At 35.2% G+C, this 21606-nt stretch overlaps 1 long non-coding RNA gene across 1 annotated transcript in view; it reads right to left on the bottom strand.

Moving 5' to 3' along the window:
- Window positions 1–21088, bottom strand: part of LOC135201338 (uncharacterized) — a 226237-nt gene extending 205149 nt beyond the window's left edge. Inside the window, exon 1 of the long non-coding RNA XR_010311506.1 lies at window positions 21015–21088. This is a non-coding gene — a long non-coding RNA (uncharacterized LOC135201338). The remainder of the gene's footprint in view (window positions 1–21014) is intronic.
- Between the last annotated feature and the right edge of the window lie 518 nt (window positions 21089–21606).

Raw genomic sequence — 21606 nt, 5'->3', positions numbered from 1 at the left:
GAAAAGAGAGAGAGAGAGAGAGAGAGAGAGAGAGAGAGAGAGAGAGAGAGAGAGAGAGAGAGAGAATGTATTATCAATAATAATAATAGTAATATCCTTTGTTTCAGCCCAGGGCCATATACATGGAATACACAAAATACAGACAGTAACATACACAATCTAAATACATGAGACAACATGATAGAAAAAAAATGAATAAAAGACAATCTCCACACAATAGCTAGGGTAGTATAAAAGATAGTAATCATAATATACAAGTGCAAACAGTTTCAAATGGCATGAATACTTTAGACAACACGATACTTTGCCTAAATAACTTCTTCCCCGACATCAGGGACTTTCTCTTGCTTAATCAACCTTTTATTCTCATCCGTGCACTCTCCTTTCTCATCCATTTGATCTTTCCCACAGTTATCATCGAAAACATTCTCGTTTTTTGCAGTATATGCTCTTTTTTTTTTTAAACGTTTCCCCTCCTCTTCTTCGTATCCTTCAACTTATCTTTGCTCTACATTTCTCTAACATAACCCCCTTCCGTTCTCTCTACCTACCTTCTCTTTCATTCTTCTCTTTCTCGTCCCGATTATCCTTCAAATGTTTTTCCTCTCCTTCCACTGTTCACATCAAGAAGTGAAATAAATGTTTTAATGGGAATAAATGTAACTAATACTAACAACGGATCGGAGGGTCAGCTGGTCCGAATTCACTACATATCAATAAACATTCTAGCCAGTATGACTTAGCTACCCAACCTCAACCCAGTCTATTCATGTTATAAAATACATACTAACCGTCTAACTAGAGCTGAACATCGGCATGTGTCTATTTACTTGAATGTTACAATGCTTCTAGCATTTTTATAGATATAAAAGGAAAACAGACATAACAAATTTAACTACATATTACACTTACTTTTTTAAGCATTTCTACTTTAGGGGAAAACCAGCCCACGTTTTTGACAGATTGTTTTGTTTATTCTTTTGCACATTAAAACTACTGAACAAACAGATGTCTCATCATCCAGGTGAACTTGAATTCAATGCGAAGTATATTGAAAAAAGTCAAAAGGAACCCCACTGAATTATTTTGCTGAACCACGTTTAAATTAGTTTTCTGTAAAAGAAAAGTATTGAGATGGCCTTTTGTCATTCCGTCCGCGCTCAGATCTTGATCTACTGAGGCCAGAGGGCTGCAAATTGGGATGTTGATCATCCACCCTCCAATCTTCAAACAAACCAAATTGCAGCCCTATAGCCTCAGTAGTTTTTATTTTATTTAAGGTTAAAGTTGGCCATGATCGAGGGTCTGACACAGCTGTAGGCGGCAACAACACAGGCCACCAACGGGCGGTGGCTGAAAGTTTCATGGGCCGCGGCTGAGAGTTTCATACAGCACTATACTGAAAACTCGATTGCGCCGAAGAAACTTGGGCGCATTTTTTCCTTGTTGCGTTTGTGTGTAAAAGGCGTATAGACCTGTTCATGTACCATGGTCCCTGAGAGTTTCAAATTTCAATGTTCTGTCATATTCTGTCACTTCTGCCGGAACAGGTATGAAAGTTAAAAAATATTAAAGTTTTGCACTCACTATTTTGTTCTACAGAGTGGTTACAAATAGAATCTTTACATGAAGTAAGCATGGATTTAGAATTTTCGCAGCTACGACTGATAAACTAATGCTACGAATCTGTCCCTTACTCTGGTCGTTTTTCAGACTTCTAACAGCCCTTTTTATGTTCGGAAAATGATATTGGATTTCTTACAGCAGCATTACCGGAATTCTATGAAGCATTTACCTCGACAATTTTAAATAGTTTTTGAACTGAATATACAATCTGGGACAGTTTTTCAACTGAATATATAATCTAAGAAATTTTTTGAACTGAATATACAATCTAGGACACTTTTGGAACTGAATATACAATCTAGGCCAAAGGTCAAGCACTGGAACCTATGAGGTCATTCAGCGCTTAAACGGAAATTGAAAGTAAAAGGTTTGAATGGTGTAATAGGAGGAAAACCTCAAAGCAGTTCCACTATGAAACAATTGTTCTGAGAGGGTGGAAAGTAGGATGGAAGAAAGAGAATATGAAAGGAGGTACAGTAAAAGGATAGCTAGGGGTCGAAGAAAAGCGGCAAAGAACCTTAAGTAATGCCTACAGTGCACCGCATTAGGTACAATGACGGCACTACTCCCCCTACTGCGATTAAGCAGTTTTTGTATATTGCAATAAAATCTAATTAAATAGATATTTAATAAGATAACCGTTATCGGCAAAAGAAGGGAAAAAATCGAATTCTTACAAAGATCCACAAATGAAACATCTTGGATATGCGATATGCTAACTTATTGGTTATACCTCAATTTCTACCATATATCTGCATTACCTAGATTTTACAGACACATATACACGTATATACATATATATATATAAATATGTATGTGTGTGTGTATTATATATATATTATAGTATATATATATACATATATATATATATATATATATATATATATATATATATATATATATATATATATATATATATATATATAAAAAATACTGCCTCGCTGCCCTCCTCCGAGGGACTAGACTATCATCACTATTGCAAAACCTCATCTTCTTCACTTCTCATAAAACTTCAAGAAGTAATCACAACACATCAACCAGGCAGTAGGTATAACCAGCAGTTGGTAAGTGACAGACAACGAGTTTTTGACACCTTCGGAAACTTACTAACCGAAAAATCGCAATAATAAAAAAAAGGGTCCTTTGCAATCTCTGGGAAAAAAAATGAATCTCCTTCGAGAGAACAGGAGTTGGGCGCCCGGGAAAAAGAGATAATGACGAAGTCCAGCTGAAATATAAAGGGCCATCTTTAATTACACTGATTGGATGATTCGCCGGGAGGTAATAATGGCCTCCCCCTACTCCTTTACGACCCCTGTACTCTTGGAGGGGGGGCGCCCCTTTTGAGTTTCGAATTTCCAAATGAGAGGCATCAACGCAAATAATAGCACTTCGTTACGACGTAATAATACCCACACGCGCGCGTCCGTCCTGAGCCAAAATATCCTCGCAGGATACCAGCTGTCTGTCGTCAGCAGGATACTCGCGAAAAATGCGGTATATAAAATCTATAATAGACTTGTACACACAAAAGTCAATCTTCAATTTTCTTCTCCCCAAGAAGTAAATTGACGAGATGGCGATAAGAGTCGGTCTAAATGTCAAAATTGACCCAGAATTACGGCATGTCATACAGATAGGCCAATTACCGTCTTCAATTACACTGGGGGAATGACGATACGAATGTAATATACGAGTAATTGCGGGTAATGCCCAGTAAATTACGTAAGAGAGAATCAAGTATCAATATATACTCTCTAGCTATCTGTCTATCTCATCCTAGTTTTGTCAGCTCAGGCTTCTGGTGGGTTTTATCTGTCAGAGAGAGAGAGAGAGAGAGAGAGAGAGAGAGAGAGAGAGAGAGAGAGAGAGAGAGAGAGAGAGAGAGAGAAATACTTTTGAAAGTTTTTTGTCCTTTAAGCAAATCACGTGAATCAGTTTTGCTGACAAAACTTTAGGTGATTTATATATCAGCAAGGAAGAGACAGACAGACAAACAGAGAGAGAGAGAGAGAGAGAGAGATAATCGTGTCTTTATCACTATGTATTCACTACAAATTACGTTTTAGCCATACAAACGGATATGTATGAGAGAGAGAGAAATAATCGTTTCTTTATTACTATATATTCACTACAAAGAACGTTTTAGCTATTCATACGGATATGTATGAAAGGGAGGGAAATTTACAATGCACTTGTACGTTTTAACATATACAGAGAGAGAGAGAGAGAGAGAGAGAGAGAGAGAGAGAGAGAGAGAGAGGGAAATTCCTCCCTGACACATATTGCATTTCATTTATTTTATTACTTATTATATTCCTAAGAAAACAACGAGAAACTGTATTACGGTTTCCAAATCAGGTATGGCATGCGCTCCAATTGGATGAGAAATCACCTGCAGCACAGAACTGGAAAATGTGCGTGTGATGATAAAACGCTTTAGTGAAATGACACAAGAGTTAGGGAATAGCGAAGAATGTAATTGTCATCTTGTCAGGGAATAGTGAAGAATATGATTGTCAATGTCGGATGGTTAAACAAATGCAACGAGTGTTGGGGTAGAATGCGGTGCACGGCCCTATTCTTGATCTATTCGGCAGCGATAGCATGGTGGGGGTAGCAAGTGTTTTCCTGTACAATTAATCATTAACAAGATAAATGGCTTGCTAGTTTCTGCTTCTCTCTCTCTCTGTATGTATATATATATATATATATATATATATATATATATATATATATATATATATATATATAGTATATATGTGTGTGTGTGGTGTGTGTGTGTTGTGTGTGTGTGTGTGTATTTATTTCAGACCCCACTGTATTTATTCAGACCCTTTTGTCATGAATAAATACATTATATATGTATATATATAAACATATATATTACATACATAAAAACACACACACGTGTATATATATATATAAACATACATACATACATACACGCATATGTGTGTACGTTAAGAGGTTTCCCCTGACAAAAAGGGGGACTCTATGGAAGGCACAGTACAAAGGCCACTGCAATATTCATGCTCTACTAGCTGAATCACATAGTTGAGAATGCTTCAGAAAAACTAGACACCGACACAGAAGGTTAAAAAGCAGCATACCGAAGCGTGATTGCACACTGTGCCATATAACTTTTTATGTTGCTTACTGTCGTGTTTCTTTGATTCATACAAAAGGTACTTTCTTTCCATTATTTCTTTGTCGTCATCTTCACGGTGACTGCTATGTATTCTTGTGCATTCTTTTTACAACCTACAGTTCTCCACTCTTTCTACTAGGCTAAAATATTTACTAGCATTCTGATACATTCTTAGTCCAACCTACCCTTAATACTATTTGTAGATATCACGTCTATTCTCAACTGTTCAATTCATTTAATGTCAAAGACACGGCGCATATAGTTCAAATCCACATGTAAAACTTTTCTCTTTCGTTCTCATCCAGCATACACAACTTACTCCTATAAAGGCGAATTGGTTCAAATATCCCTTCATCAATCCCTCCTTGGCTTCCACATACGGAACATGCCTCTTCGAAATTCTTATTCTATATATATATATATATATTATATATCTATATATATATATATATATATAATATATTAATATACTATTTTACCTTCAGAAGTATATATATAAGATGTATATCTAATTATATAATATGTTATATATAGATATATATTAATATATATATATATATAATAATATATAAATTATATATATATATAAATTACAACGTATCACTAAAACTGCAAAGTCAGGAGAAACGAATGATATCCAATTAACCTTTTTAGGCATAAAACATATATAAAAGAATTAGGTGTTAACACAGAGATATATATATACATACAATACATACATACATATATATATATATATATATATATATATATATATATGTATATGCAACTTAAGAACATAATCTTGACAATAACTTAAAAAATAAATAAGTAAATAAATAAATAATAAAAATAACATAATGAGACTGGATTAGTGAAAAATTTCCTAATACCTTCTTCGGACTTGCAAGTCAGCGCACTCATTAAAAGATGGAATAGTTTTATCTGTGAAGGTGAAATAATAAAAGTTGCATATAAAAAAAGGAGACAGATAATTCGGGCACACGAAAACCCTCCAAATAAGAAAAGATAAAAATACAAAATGGTAGCATTTACCAAAGCCAAAAATCAGCGGTCATAACACGAGAATGAAAAGAAGAAAAAAACAACAAATAAATAAATGAAAGAGACGACCAAAAACTATACGAGAGAAAATGTTTGGCCAGTTATCTGATTAGGTCACCAGTATCATATATCGAATCACGTGCTTGCGGAGATAAGAGACAATTACGACCAGACACGGAATTGAATTTCTTGCTCGTGTAAATGAGAGAGAGAGAGAGAGAGAGAGAGAGAGAGAGAGAGAGAGATTATAATGCCGAGGAGAGACGATCGGGCAATCTGAGGATATATAATAAGAGAAAGAGAAAGTTTATAATAACGTAATGCAGCAGAGAGAGAGAGAGAGAGAGAGAGAGAGAGAGAGAGAGAGAGAGAGAGGACGCTGTGTGCCTCATCTAATGTGTATTTTCCTTCCACCTCTAAATAAAACTACCGACGCCCAATTATTCCCCCATTACCTGTATAATATTTGGGGAGGATTTCATCATTATCTAAATTGGAATCAACGAATAAATATATCCGACTGTGTTATTACTCAAATATTACAATTACTGTAAAAAAAAAATTCCAATCGATGGCAGTAACTCTCTCTCTCTCTCTCTCTCTCTCTCTCTTTAAGGTAATAAGGTAGGAATCTGGAGAACTGTCCTCTTGTCGTGTGCTTTCCTATTCGCGGATGTGTGTATGCATGTATGTGAACACACGTAACATACATGTAAACACACACACACTTATATATGTATACTATATATGTATACATACATACATATATATATATATATATATATATATATATATATGTGTGTGTGTGTGTGTGTGTGTGTGTGTGTGTTTAAGATTGCTGATAGGTGGCAAGCAAGATCACGTAAACCTACAAAGACAATACGTTAATAAATTTTCATTATAAAAATATAAAATACAATCTAGGCGGGGTGGGGAGAGAGGTATGGGGGCTTTCCATTTATAAGGAACCGGCATAGGAGTTTTTTTATTCTTCCCTACACAAAATAATATGTTTAGCTACCACCAGATCAAATCTGGCCACCATAGTCTCAAGGTCTTAAAACTGACTATATCTTAGTTTAACCAGAAAACTGAAGCGATCAGTAGCTCTCCTAGGGCTGGCCCGAAGGATTAGATACTTTTACGTGGCTAGGAACCAATTGGTAACTTAGCAACGGGACCTGCAGCTTATTGTGGGATCCGAACCACATCGAGAAATGAATTTCTATCACCTATCAAGGTGTTACAGATTGAGATGTAAGATTATAGTAAATTGAATTTACCCTCCTTGAGAAAGGGGTACTTAATGGTGGGGTTCTTAATGTTTAGAGGCTTATTCTTCTTATTTGATTTAAAAAGAGGTATTTTGAATCTCATCTTAACAATGATACCACCTGAAGGTCGGTTTCCGTGGTTTCCGTTTATCTGTATAACCCTATACAGGTCTTGCATATAACATTCCGTCTTCCAAGAAGCGGGTTCATAGCTCCCTTAAGGAGAGGGGAGGATTAAGCTCTCCTTCTCTCCTTTTTTTTTCTTCTTTTGTTACAATTATCTTTCTGATATCAAAGATTATTTCTGGCCTTCCTGCACAAAAGAAAAGAGAAAAAAAACTTCGGAAAAAATAGATAAATAAAGCCTATAAGGACGATATATACAAGAAGAGAGAGAGAGAGAGAGAGAGAGAGAGAGAGAATATGCTATCATACAATGTGCGATCAGTATGCAAAGGGACATAAGATGAATAAGTGAATTTTCATAACAGATGTTAAAAGATATTTGGAGAGAGAGAGAGAGAGAGAGAGAGAGAGAGAGAGAGAGAGAGAGAACAATAATTTTCTCGCATCGGCAAAGTTAAACAGAACACGAAAATAGAGGAAAAAATAAGAAAAAAAGAAAAGAAAAAAAAACACACCGCAATATATCTCTGATATCAAAAGAGATCAGGCTGGAGATAAGCGCCGGAGATCCTCCCCCAAGATAAACCTAAGATAATCCCAGGATGTCATTGCAGACCATGCAATCATCAACAGCAGCAGCTCAGTCCGACCAAGACTCGAGGTCGGTGAAGAATCTCTCCTAGTCCTCAATAAAAGTCTTCTTCAACACTATTATTATTATTATTATTATTATTATTATTATTATTATTATTATTATTTTTGATTGTATGCTGCGGAGTAAACCCTCTTTTAAACATGTTTTATTAAAAGTAGTTCTGCTGCGTCAGCTGCGTATTATTGTTATTAAAAGTATTATTATTATTATTATTATTATTATTATATCCTTCTCTAGGCAACTGTTCGGTTGAAGCAGTTTATTATAACTTCTTACCTCGTTTCCACAACTCTTATCTTTGAATTTGGCCCTGAGCTGCAATAAAGGTTGCTATCATTATTATTATTATTATTATTCTAAACAACAGTTTGGTTGTAAAGGTTCATTATTACATCTTCTTATCCCGTTTATCTTAATTCTGTGTACTGTATTTTTTCTAAATTGTTCATCTCTGTACATCGTTCTGAGCTGAAATAAATGGTATTATTAATGATTATATTATTTGTGTCTCATTGACTTTTCTAATGTGTGGAGATAAATTTCAAAAAGCTAAATCTAACATCATTCCGTACTTGTTAAAAAAAATAGTTCTTTCATCAGATCATTATTTTCAGTTTGTTAAACAACGAGGCCTGATCCGACCTACAGCTTACTCGGGACGCGTGCAAGATTTTCCCCTCTCGCATAAGTTGTAAACAATATATTCCTAACTTTTAAAGGAAATGTTAACGTGCTAAAATCTACGGCCCAATAGTGTGTTGTTCCACCAACGAAAATTCAAATAAATAGGATATATTATATTAGGAATAATTTTTCTGTAATACTTAACATGAACATGATTTATTTTTTACATTTCCATTCTAGTAAACAAATAATAAATATTCAATTCTAAAATTCCTACATCTTTAATTCAACGCAAACACCATTTTCAGACATTCTTTAGACTCGTCAACAGGCCTTTCCTACCCCCCAACAAGAACAAGAACAACGACAACAATTATAACAAAAACAAAGTTGTTTGTAGGCTTACTCCACGAGCAAGTCAAAATCTTTCCTAACTTGTAAATAATGATATCATTACGTTACAACATTAGCAAACTGTACCTTCATACCTTATTAAGACTTACAAGAGTAAATTTGAAATGACTCCTGTAAAAAAAATTTAAATACGAGATGGAAGTGCAACGAAAATAAAACAATGTATCAAGATCTTTGAATAAAAAATAACCAGTTCTCACCTTTCCTCAGAATAAAAAGACATTAGCAAAGATGTTCTATCACCGGAACATGTATAACTAGTTCATGAAAGCAAAAGAGTCTGGTGACATGGGAAAAGGAGGTTATAAAGCATATAAGACATGTAAAGTAAATTAATTTTATATAAGACATACAAAGTAAATTAATTTTAAAGTTGAAATTTACGAGGAACAAAAGGCTACTTAAAATGTAAGTGAAAATAATAAAATTAACCTAGCGATGACTATTTCGTAGCTGTTAAAGCACTACTGCTAGTTATACTATAACTACGAGTATGTATGTATGTATATATATACATATATATATATATTTATATATTTTATATATATATATATATATATATATATATATATATATATATAGAATATAAAAACACCGTATCGTGCTTCCAAGAAATCAATAGAAGGATCCACAGTAATATTCTTGTTTATCCAGATGAAATATATTTGTGGAAATATTTACAAAAAATATATTTCATCTGGATAAACAAGAATATTACTGTGGATCCTTCTATTGATTATATATATATATATAATATTAATTATATATATATTACATATATATATATATATATATATATATATTATATATATATATATATATATATAGTATATACATGGTAATATCTATGAAATTATCATGTCTAATGATTATACGTGCCCATATCATCATCACCATCATCTCCATCAACAACATACGGCTCTCACCGAATTCCTTATCAAACCTCAATCCCATGTGCCGTCATTATCGGGTTACCCCCACAAATTCCTCGTCACCCAATTACCCATTCCCATAACATGACCACCAAAACCAATGTCGCCATAAAAAGTCATCGCCACCAAACCAATACACAAGCGACAACAAGCCACAATGAGACCGTTCAATTTATTAAGATGCCACAAGACTCCGGACTCCATATTGGAGTGAGACACCCTGTGAGGGAGCAGCCATGACAGCAGTAGGTCCTACTCCAGGTATTCATTGACGATGATGATAATAATGATAATAGGGGTAAGGGAAGAGGGGCGCGACGCGCCTGCAGGAATGAGAAATAGTTCTAGGCCTCTTGAGGTTAAAGGCTGGCCACTAACAGCCGCGTTGTAACCCATAATTAAAATTCCATCCGTCATTGGAGTTATCCGGGTTAAGTTCTGGTGGAGACCACACGCACGCGCGCTTGCCTCTTTGGCCAATGATATTTTTATTTGTTTTTTGTTTTATTTTTACCAAAGATGGCTACTACGTATCGTGGTTTCAAAATGACAAATGCAACACCACCTGTCATGGATATCCGAACTACAAAAATTGTAAGATAACTTGAGGGATGAAACAACGATAAATTTGGAACTTCTACTGAGAAGAGAGAGAGAGAGAGAGAGAGAGAGGAGAGAGAGAGAGAGAGAGAGAATCTTCAATACATTTAAATTACTGGCCTATCTTAAATTTGAAGATAACTTTAACGGATGAAGCTTAACGATAAATTTAGAATTTCTACACACAAACATAGAGAGAGAGAGAGAGAGAGAGAGAGAGAGAGAGAGAGAGAGAGAGATGAATATTTTAAGATAACTTTAAGGATGAAAATTACGCACAAACACACACACACACATAGAGAGAGAGAGAGAGAGAGAGAGAGAGAGAGAGAGAGAGAGATGAATATTTTAAGATAACTTTAAGGATGAAAATTACGCACAAACACGCACACACACACACACACACAGAGAGAGAGAGAGAGAGAGAGAGAGAGTTCTCCACTACATTTCAATACTCTGAAGTTTCCAATACACTGGTGTTCTTCGGACTAAGTTACAAACCATTTGGAAAATTTTTAATGAATGAGAGTTAGTGAATTATAATACATATATATTAGAGAGAGAGAGAGAGAGAGAGAGAGAGAGAGAGAGAGAGAGAGAGATGTATTGATTGATTAATTGATTATGAAATTTAGGTCTTGAAGACCAAGCGCCGGAGAGATGTATGAACGATTATATGAATAATGAAATAAAAATAGACTGAATAATTGTATGTTGCATTGAAGATGTGGGATATCAGGATGTTTCACCAATATTATTGTTGAGAGAGAGAGAGAGAGGAGAGAGAGAGGAGAGAGAGAGAGAGAGAGAGAGAGAGAGAGAGAGAGAGAGTCGACGAAACCCATTGTCATGAAACACAGGAAACTATGAAAGATGAAATGTGCTACAATGAAGCTTCAATTTTCATAACAGACCTCGTCAATTGTTGCATCCTGTTGTAATTGGTATTACGTACGTGATCGTGAGACGATGAGGGTTGTATTGTATAAGAAAGAAAGAGAGAGAGAGAGAGAGGCTTGACTAAATCCTTTCGTTCATCATGGTAGTTGGATGGAGTTTATACCGTGCTCTATTGAGAGAGAGCGAGAGAGAGAGAGAGAGAGAGAGAGAGAGAGAGAGAGAGAGAATGAATAATTAATAATTATCTGGCGTCGTGACTACCAGAATCATTAGAGAGAGAGAGAGAGAGAGAGAGAGAGAGAGAGAGAGAGAGAGGGTTGACCAAATCCTTTCGTTAATCATGGTAAGTAGGGAGTTTATACCGTGCTCGAGAGAGAGAGAGAGAGAGAGAGAGAGAGAGAGAGAGAGAGAGAGAGAGAGAGAGAGAGAGAGTATAAAATGGCAGTCGAAATTACATCACCGATGGAACTATTTACGATTCTGTAACATTCCTCTATGTGATAGTCATCTGCGGAGAAAGGAAATGGTTTTCCTCGCTACAAAACGATCATTAATTGCTTTAACCACTAACCAATTTCACGTCGGCGAATTAATGAAACATTCCTTTCGAGAATTAAATGAAACAGAGAGCTACCGAAATATTGCATTACCTTTTCAGTCTTTTATTTCACTCTACGTGGATCCATCTTTATGTAATTGCTTTTCGTTGTCTTAAAATCTCTTAGTACACGTAAGTAAATTTATGTATAAATGAAGTCATTACACGGAAAATAAAATACAAAAATATGTACGATCTTTTAACACGAGTCTTTTTTTTACATTTTTACAGGGGTCAGCGCCAGAATGTTATAAATCTTACGGCTTTTAGCAAATCTCTTCTGCGCCTTTGTTTTGGCTCCAAGCTGACGGTGGTAACCATTCACTGGTGAGTCAGAAGATCGAACCACAGACCTTGCAAACATTTGCCATCACAAATTTTACACTTCTTCTCTCTCTCTCTCTCTCTCTCTCCTCTCTCTCTCTCTCTCTCTCTCTATATATATATATATATATATATATATACATATATATATATATATATATATATATATATATATTATATATATAGTGTATATATAGTGTGTGTATATATATATATAATATATATATATACATATATATATATATATGTATATATATATATATATATATATCATATATATATATTTATATATATCCAACAGCATAAATATACGGTTTTCCGAGTAAAGTTTGTTTTTAATTGCCCTTTCTTCAATTTCACGTATCGTATCCTATTACTTAGAGTGCATATGTATATATATATATATATATATATATATATATATATATATATATATATATATACATATATATATATCCATGAAACGCATATGGAAGAAGGAAAATGCGGTGCCACCTGACAATTTGTGAGAATTTGATCTGACGAATAGTTGTTAATCCGAGATACAATTTCAATTCTCACATTCATCTCCGACATTCACTCTGCAACGGCAAATAATGAGGGATATAAAGGGAATTGCAGGGTTGAAATGACAGGGGAAAATAAATTTGTTTACCGGGTAACTCTGTGTTTTGCTGACAATGTCGCAAGCCAGCCCTGCCATTTTGTACATTTGCATCGAAAATTGCATGAGAAATATTTGTTGAGTTTTCTCGCATATAACTGACAAACGTAAAAAAAAAAAAAATACAACTTTCCAAAATCCTCCCCTCACAGCTTGGAAATGGAATGATGTTTTCGCAAAAATTATGACAAATATTTGATGTAGTATTTCTACATACGCATGTGTTCCCACACACAGAAATAAATGAATAAATAAATATAGATATACAGGGTGTCCTATAAAGTCCCAGCACCATTCTGAGTAATAAATACTTGAAATGGCGCTGGTACTTTACGGACACCCTGTATAGACAAATAAATGAATGAATGAATATATTCTAAATAATTTATATATATATATATATATATATATATATATATTATATATATAAGAGAAAATAAATGGTAAATTCCTTCCAGTGTTTATCAGTCCTTTGAAAATGGCTCAGATTAGTCGAAACCGGTCAGAAAATACACGAAGTGTTTCATTTTCCCCGTGGTAAACACGTGACATGTAAATCACGTTTTCTTGTCAGTAAGATTAAAAGTGTGCACATTTACATATATATATATATATATATATATATACAAATATCTATCTATCTATCATCTATCTATATATATATATAGATATTTATATATATATATATAAAATCTATATATATATATATAGATAGATAGATAGATAGATAGATATTTGTATATATATCTGTATATAATAAATGTATTTATATATGATATATATATATATATGTGTGTGTGTGTGTGTGTGTGTATATATATACAGTGTATTTATATAATATATACTTCTATAAACACACAAAAATGAAGGCCCATAAAACAAGTTAAAACGGTGGATTCAATTTCCCAACCAAATTCAGCCCGGTACACCTGCATAGAAAACGAGAGAACAGGATAAGCAAAACAATACAATACACACCAGCGAATATAATATAATCCTACTTTGCAACCGCTCCAAAACGCCATTTAGACGCTTTATACTCCCGAAAACTGATCGCGCCAATCACCGAACGCGAAGACATAGAAGGCAACGAAATATCATTCCGGAAATACAACGAACACGTATATAATGTATTTGGGAAAACGTCGTCGCCATCGTCATCTTCGATAACTATGTTCGGATGACGCCGCGGTGGGATATTGCGTTTCATTCCGGCCAATGAGGGGCGACGCTTTCCTTCCATATCCTGAGAGCTGGGTTTTGCGTCCACGGTCTTGCGATTACGCTTTCTTCTTACTCTTCACTTCTTCTTCTTCTGTTTTTTTTTTTTTTTTTTTTTTTTTTTTTTTTTTTTTTTTTTTTGTTTTTTTTTTTTTTTTTTTTTTTTTTTTTTGAAATCGAACTTCATTTTACTTTCCGTGAATTTTGTGTCTTTTAAGTATTCTAGCAATTGTGCTTTGTTTTCAGTCTTTGTATTTATTTTAAGTCTGATATTCATCTCATCCCCCACCTCAACACACACAAAAAATTTATATTATGATTTTCTCGAATTAATTTTATTCGTACATTAAGGACACTAGATTTATTTAGGCTTCTGAAGAGTCTAACACAAATTTGGAAAATGTAGTCTTGTTCCAAGCTCAGTGCTTTATATTTTCATCTATCCCGTTCAGTAAGTTTTAATCAATTATATGCTTCACACATTTATAGTTCCAGTGCAATTTCCGTACGTCCAAATTTATTTCAATATTTATCTTAAAAATTTCTGGGAAACAAACTTTTTCATTTTCCGAAGTAAATTTTCCCAAGCGAATTTGGAGCGAAATTTGTTCTGATCTCTAGAGATAATATTCTATTTTGTAAATCCTGGATTTCTGTTTTTTTCCTTGTGACTACAAACATACCCGGATTGCAAAACTAGATAAAAAAATTTTCTCAGTATTTGGATAGAAGATTTCTTTCCAGAGATTTACCACTGGATACAAATTTTGTTTTAACTCTTGGCAATGAATTCTAGCTTAACTTAGCGATTGCGGACAAATACTTTTATTTATATACCATTTATCTCAAACTTTGTAAAAGTAAAATAGAAATCAAAAGTACGTTTCGATTTGCGATTGTTACAAACGTAGCTCAAAGCTATGAAGATTAAATGGAAGGTGTCTAATATGATGTTTTCTTAAGTTCACGAAGGTCTCGTGAGCTGAGAGAGAGAGAGAGAGAGAGAGAGAGAGAGAGAGAGAGAGAGAGAGAGAGAGAGAGAAACTTTACATCCTGTGCGTAAGTGCAAAAATCATTCAGTATAGCGACTCCGTAATTCAGAAACTCCAGTATAACAGAGTCATAAATCTGAGGCCGGTCATGTCACCAGATATATTTCTTGTAATGAACAGCATGTGGACTAGCAGTCATTAACTTCTTTCCTTCAATTATTTGTTATTTATTCCTATTTTATCTTTATGACGGGATATTGTTTGCCCTATTTCGAACTCAAGGAGAGCACAATTTCGACAGCCAATTTGTCATTTCGAAAGACTGCAAGAGAAAATTTCATCATCATTTCCCTCTGGTTTTAACAGACTGAACAGAACTGCTTAGAGAGAGAGAGAGAGAGAGAGAGAGAGAGAGAGAGACTCAATTTTTGGGAGGGCAAGAAAGCCCTTCATGAGTTTGGACATTCTGTACGGTCTGACAGATAAGAAAATGAAAAGATTATAAAAGAGAGAGAGAGAGAGAGAGAGAGAGAGAGAGAGAGAGAGAGAGAGAGAGAGAGAGGTTAAAATACCATGGACTGCTAAACTTTTGCATTTATTTTCATTGCACCAAAATAAATTTTTGTCAAGCTGACAACCGTCACTTTATATTAATATCTTTTCGATGAAATTCAAAACACAATTTGTTTCTGATTTCAAAAATGCCACACGAGAAGGCTCAAGTTAGGAGTCCAAAATTGACTTTATTACTTTCCAACTGTTTCCTCTTAAGAATTTTAACAATACAATCACTCAGAAATCTTCTTGAGACACCGATTCGAAAACGAAATCACGTTTGCGTCCAAGGGAGGATAAAATGTAACCCTTAATGATTGCTGGCTATGAGAAATTGAGTAACCACCAATACAATATTAAGGAGACCTCGTTAGACGATATTTAAGGAAGCTCTGTCACTGCGTAGGAGCTTGCATAAACAACACAAGTGTAAACAGCACCCAATGCATAGAGTATTTGCTTCTTATCCAATCCACATATATCTCATCTACAATAGGCACTCCAAAAATTAACAGGGTCAGAGGAACTATTAAAATGGACCCACACCTAGACTATTGAATTCCAACCAAAACAAAGACAGGTAACGATAGTTATATAGTGAAGTACCACGAACGAACAAAACTCTTCATTTTGATCCAGCTAGAAAAAAAAAACCTTCTTTGAAAGCTAAACCCTTCCGTTCTGTTTACCGTATAATTACTACCAAATCCAAAACACGATTATTTTCGTATGATTGCCGACGTTACGGACACTTAATTGCTCCCGTGAAAATGTGAAAAACGAGATTGTTAAAGTGAGAATACTTTCAGTGAAGTGATGACCCGACTAAGCAATAAACACTCAGTACCATGGGAAAATAACTACGTCAAGCATAGAAATAGAAAATCCCAGAAGCATTTTTGGAATATGAAAAAAATATAAGGTTTTTATTCATCACTGAACTGATTCAAGTGCTTTAAACATAACACACGCAAGAATACAAACCGGTCATATAAACTCTTCCAGAGGTATGGCATTTCCTACAAATTATTATTATTATTATTATTATTATTATTATTATTATTTTTTTTTTTTTTTGCTCTATCACAGCCCTCCAATTCGACTGGGTGGTATTTATAGTGGGGGTTCCGGGTTGCATCCTGCCTCCTTAGGAGTCCATCACTTTTCTTACTATGTGCGCCGTTTCTAGGATCACACTCTTCTGCATGAGTCCTGGAGTCACTTCAACCTCTAGTTCTTCTAGATTAATTTTCAGGGATCTTGGGATTGTGCTTAGTGTTCCTATGATTATGGGTACAATTTCCACTGGCATATCCCATATCCTTCTTATTTCTATTTTCAGGTCTTGATACTTATCCATTTTTCCCTCTCTTTCTCTTCAACTTTGGTATCCCATGGTATTGCGACATCAATGAGTGATACTTTCTCTGATTTGTCAATCAACGTCACGTTCTGGTCTATTTGCACGTATCACCCTATCTGTTCTAATACATAGTCCCAGAGGATCTTTGCCTGATCGTTTTCTATCACTCTTTTAGGTTTGTGCTCGTACCACTTATTACTGCGAGGTAGCTGATGTTTCTTGCACAGGCTCCAGTGGAGGGCTTTTGCCACTGAATCATGCCTCTTTTGTACTGGTTCTGTGCAATTGCCGGACATTCGCTTGCTATGTTATTTATGGTTTCATTTTTCGTATTGTAACTTCCTACATTATGGGGAGAGATGTTATTTCCATCTATCGTTCTTTGAACATATCTGGTTTCTTAGGGCCTGATCTTGTGCCGCTGTTATCATTCCTTCAGTTTCCTTCTTTAGCTCTCCCCTCTGTAGCCATTGCCACGTGTCATCGCTGGCCTAGTTCTTTAGTCTGTCTCATGTATTGTCCGTGCATTGGTTTGTTGTGCCAGTCCTCTATTCTGTCTGTCATTCTCCTGTCTCTGTATATTTCTGGTCTTCGTCTACTTTTATTAGTCCTTCTTGCCCATGCACTCTTTAGCCACTCGTCTTCACTGGTTTTCAGATATTGCCCCAGTGCTCTGTTTCTCGGTGTTGACGCAGTCCTCTATACTTTGTAGTCCTCTCCCTCCTTCCTTTCGTGTTATGTATAGCCTGTCCCGTATTTGCTCTTGGGTGTAGTGCTTGTGTATTGTCATATGTTCCTGGTTTTTCTTGATCTATGCTGCGGAGTTCTGCCTTCGTCCATTCCACTATTCCCTCGCTGTATATGATTACTGGCACTGCCATGTGTTTATGGCTTTTATCATATTTCGGCGTTGAGTTTTGACTTGAGTATCGCCTTGAGTCTCTGCATATATTCTTTCCTGATCGTGTCCTTCACCTCTTGGTGTTTTATATCCCCTCATTCCATTATTCCCAGGTATTTGTATCCCGTCTCATCTATGTGTTGATGTTGCTCCCATCTGGTAACTTTATCCCTTCAGCCTTGTTACTTTGCCCTTTGTATGTTGACTAAGGCACATTTTTCTATTCCAAACTCCATCCTGATGTCCCCAGATACAATCCTTACAGTCTGGATTAGGGTATCTATTTCCTTGATGCTCTACATACAGCTTGATGTCGTTCATGAACATCAGATGGTTAATTCTGTTGCTTCTTTTCTTGAGTTGGTACCCAGCATTCATCTTCTGCAGTACTTTTGTCATGGGAACCACGGCTACTGTGAAGAGTAGTGGGGACAGTGAGTCGCCCTGGAAGATCCCTCTCCTGATATTAACCTCTGCTAGTCTTATTCCAGAGCTTTAATTATTGTATTCCAGTTGCGCATTGTATTTTTGAGGAAGCTGATGGTGTTTTCCTCTGCCCCATATATTTTCAGGTATTCTATTAGCCATATATGTGGTATCATGTCGAAGGCTTTCTTATAGTCAATCCATGCCATGCTTAGGTTGGTTTTCCTTCTCCTACTGTTCTTCATTACCATTTTGTCTATCAGGAGCTGGTCTTTTGAGCCCCTACACTTCCTTCTGCAGCATTTCTGTTTGTGGGGGGATGGTGTTTGTCTCCGCTAGGTAGTTGTATAACCTTTCACTGATGATACCTGTTAGTAACTTCCACATTGTTGGTAGGCAGGTGATAGGCCTGTAGTTACTGGCTTTATTATTATTATTATAGTTATTATTATTATTATTATTATTATTATATTATATTATTATTATTTATTATTATATTATTATTATTATTATTATTCAGAAGAAAAATAAAACCCAATTCAAGTGGTACAAGCCTACAGGGTCCACTGACTTGAAATTTAAGGTCACCAAAGAATATGGTGATCATTTGAAGAAAAAAAATATACAAAAATAAAAAAAAAGAGTTTACAGAAGATAACAGGAAATACTGAAAGAAGAGACAGTTATTAAAAAAGAAAAAGAGAGACAAATCAATGAATTTGTAAATAAACATATATAGATATCAATAACTATTTAAAAAGCATGTGATTTGTTTAAACGAGAGAGAGAGAGAGAGAGAGAGAGAGAGAGAGAGAGAGAGAGAGAGAGAGAGACTCAATTCTTAGGAGAACAAGGAAACCCATCACGAGTTAGAAAACGTAAAGATTAAACGGAATTCGACAGAGAGAGAGAGAGAGAGAGAGAGAGAGAGAGAGAGAGAGAGAGAGAGAGAGAGAGTAGGCTACTGATAGCTAATGTTGTCTCATTTCCAACTAGAACTGCAATAGTACATTGAGACAAAAGCGCATATATGACACTACGACCGCAAACTACACCCGAGCAGCGTCACCTCTAGACATGACACGACCGAGGAAGAAAGCGAAGCCATAAATGAGATCCATTTTCATGGCAATGCTGCACAAACGACCCATGAAATGCAACGTCACCTCTAATGCAACAGTACGACGGATAAAGGTGCTCTATGAGCGAACAGATATATATCTATATCTATACCTTTGGTTATTGGCGAATTGAACGCTCTAAGTGTCGGAAACATTATACGCAGCGAATCGATATTATATTCTATATGAGAGAATTCTTGCTTTATGGAGTGCTCCATCAAAATCGCTCTCAGTCGCGGCGATTTATCGCTGTAACCTTAGAACGGGGGAAAAAACGGAGATTACCAGGCGTGTCACCTTTCAAGACATCACAACAGCTCTTTGTGACGCCATAAAAACGCCAATCAATCACTCAAAAATCACTCGACAAACGCTCACTGCAGCGCCCGTAAATATTGCGATCAATCAACGAACAATGGAGCTGTGCATAAGAAATGATCGGTGGCATAAATATTTCTGGCCTTCTGCTTGCTTGTGCACCAACATCAAGCATGCATGTGGTTCTCGAAGAGAGAGAGAGAGAGAGAGAGAGAGAGAGAGAGAAGAGAGAGAGAGAGAGAGAGAAACCTATGTAACCCTTCCTTAACAAGACTGTCAATAAGCGGCAGTGTATACATAAAATTATTATAAAATTCATTATAATTCCCCATGTTTATCGCATGTGGAACAAGCAGCATTTTCTCAAATATAAAGCAGATGCTGGAAAATCTCCAGAGCTGAATATAAGTTCCTAATAAATTTTTATTATGATGAAATCACTTGATCATTTTATAATAAACAAATTTCATAAGAAACAAAGAGGAGGGGGAGAGAATTCCGCATTCTGGAAGTGACCATTCACAACTTATTACATTGTTGACGCTACAGATCGCAACGTCCCAACAATATTAGTGGAAATATTTCATTAAAATAAAGCACAACGCATAAGTAGAAAAACAAAAAAAAAACATATTCATTACTGGTGCGTGAGAATAACATCCTTCAGGTAACCAATGCTAAAAACTCGTAGGGTTAGTTCATATGGTATAAATTTCAAACGTCAAGAATTTACAGGTCTTTGAAGCATTCTCCTAAGTAGCGTAAACCGAGTTCCCTGCCTTCTGTGAACCATCCGATCTTTATTAGCAACCGAGAAATTACAAATGATACATTCTCTCCCAATATATGGCTAAATAAAACATACAACATCCAGCCGATCGCCGTTACCGTTAATAAAACTAAAAAGCGAAGTGAATGTAATGTATGGCAGTACGAAATGTTCAGTACGTAGCTGGTATCTGTTGTAAATCGTATAAAATATTACAAATCAATAGAAAATATAAAATATCGAAATATTACAAATCAATAGGAAATATAAAATATTAAAATATTACAAATCAATAGAAAAAATAAAATATCAAACTATTACAAATCAATAGAAGATATAAAATATCAAAATATTACAAATCAATATAAAATATAAAATATTACAAAATCAAAAGAAAGGGCCAAAATATTAGTTACCGTTTTCAGGGATAACCATCCCATCTCAAACGAGAGCTTACATGCACTCCATACTGGCACTCGCTGACACTCCTGAAAATGATTTTGAGAGAATCAGAAACAGAAAAGGTAAAAATATCACAATAAAGAAACAAGTAATTATTGACAAAATAATGGCAATAAAAATTTTTCATTGTAAATAATACAAAATGGACGAGGATCTCTTGGTATACCTTGCATAAGGTTTAAGCAGCCTTTAATTTTAGAATTAAGATCTTAAAATAGTGTGTGTGTGTGTGTGTGTGTGTGTAAGAGAGAGAGAGAGAGAGAGAGAGAGAGAGAGAGAGAGAGAGAGAGAGAGAGAGAGGTATCAATAAGTACAGTGCGTTTTGACTTAAGACATAGGAAAATTCGACCCAGCTACACGACCCAAAATCTCCGCTAAGTATGCGATGTATAAATCTAACCATTATTAACACTGCAAAACCCAATATTATTTTCACATTTTCGTTACTGGATGTTACTTAATAAACAATCTCGGGCCCGAACCAAATATGGTACCAATTTACATAATGACAAATAAAGACCTCTCTAGAAAACGCATAAAAAATAT

The sequence above is a fragment of the Macrobrachium nipponense genome, chromosome 28, assembly GCF_015104395.2.
Source record: "Macrobrachium nipponense isolate FS-2020 chromosome 28, ASM1510439v2, whole genome shotgun sequence".
In the NCBI taxonomy this organism is placed as follows: Eukaryota; Metazoa; Arthropoda; class Malacostraca; order Decapoda; family Palaemonidae; genus Macrobrachium; species Macrobrachium nipponense.
The sequence above is the reverse complement of the archived record's forward strand: the minus strand, read 5'-3'. Positions and strand labels throughout refer to the sequence as shown.